A 1,330-nucleotide genomic window follows, 5' to 3' on the forward strand; every position below is an offset into this window, starting at 1 on the left:
TTTCTCCTCTTTCATCTTAATTTATAATTAGTTTCTGCTTGTTCTCAAAGTGGAAAACAATATTTAAAAATAAATGCATCAAAACCTCTAAGATAAGTTACAGATTAGCTTTAGACTTGTTTTCCGTTTCGTTTGCTATTTCTTTATTTAATATATTTGTTGTTCCATTTATTCCACCCTTTCTCTTGAGAGTCCAAGGTGGCATATCGTGTCATCCCATCATGAACTTTATGATATAAAATAGGCCGAGATTATTCATTGCACCTTGTATTTAGTGCAAATTTGAACCTGGATCTGCAAATCCAAGACATTGCCGGCATGCAATACTGACTTTTTAACATTACAGTGGTAGTTGGTTTGAGCAAATGGTGGTTTTTTTTAAAAATAAAATAAAAATTAAAACCTCTTTAAGTCAATCAGTCAGAATGAAACAGGCCTTGTAGGTAGTTTAACCATCTGTGCAAACAGGAAGTCCTATACCATTTCAGGCAAGTGACTGTCCACTCTCTTTTTAAAAAACCTCCAGTGATGAAGCAGTTAATTTAACTAATGGGGCTGAGTATTGTTAGAATTTATATAAACTGAAATATGCCTAGCAGTGTTGTGGGGATTTTTTGTATACTCAAGGAAGTCATTTATTAGTTTATCCTCTTTTATAGATGCCATTATCCCATTTAAAGGTGTGTAGGGTTGGGCTATCTACATCAAATTTAGGTAGGGACAATTAGTTCAACTCCTTGTTTAATACAGGAATTCAAAGGGAAGTATATGTCGGTGATGAATTACACAAGTTAAAATAGTGCCCTTCAAAAGAGCTACAAAGCTCAGGAACAAGGCTTTGTTACCTGCACAAAGTTCTCAGCCCAGTTCCCGGTTCTCCTGGTCCAGAAGCCCGAATCATTTGTTACTTGTCGTTCGTTATACTGACGGAGACCTCCACTTTGTCTGAGGGTCAAATATTTACTTAACGCAACGGTGACTTTTAGCCTCGGTGCGAGTTGTAAGGTTCACAAAAATGCGATGCCCGTTGGAAGCATACAAAACACTCTCAAAGTACTTTCTGCAGAAGAGGCAGCTTGGCTTCCAGGCATAATTTTCTAATCATGTTCAGGCATAGAAATACGGGCATTTGTCTCGTTGGGGAATTAAAAAAAAAAGAAAAGAAAATAAATCCCTGTCATACGACGCCAGGTAAACCACAAAAAAGGGGGCAGAAACTTAATTTCAATGGATGAGAAAAACTCCAATTAATGTTTAACAAGATAGGATGGTCCGATGGGAAAACGGTGGCGTGATTCGGCACATCCCCGCCCCAAAGATTTAGAGGAGC

Source organism: Notechis scutatus, chromosome 3 (genome assembly GCF_049901735.1).
Source record: "Notechis scutatus isolate UNSWTSFEM ecotype Mainland chromosome 3, rNotScu1.2, whole genome shotgun sequence".
In the NCBI taxonomy this organism is placed as follows: Eukaryota; Metazoa; Chordata; class Lepidosauria; order Squamata; family Elapidae; genus Notechis; species Notechis scutatus.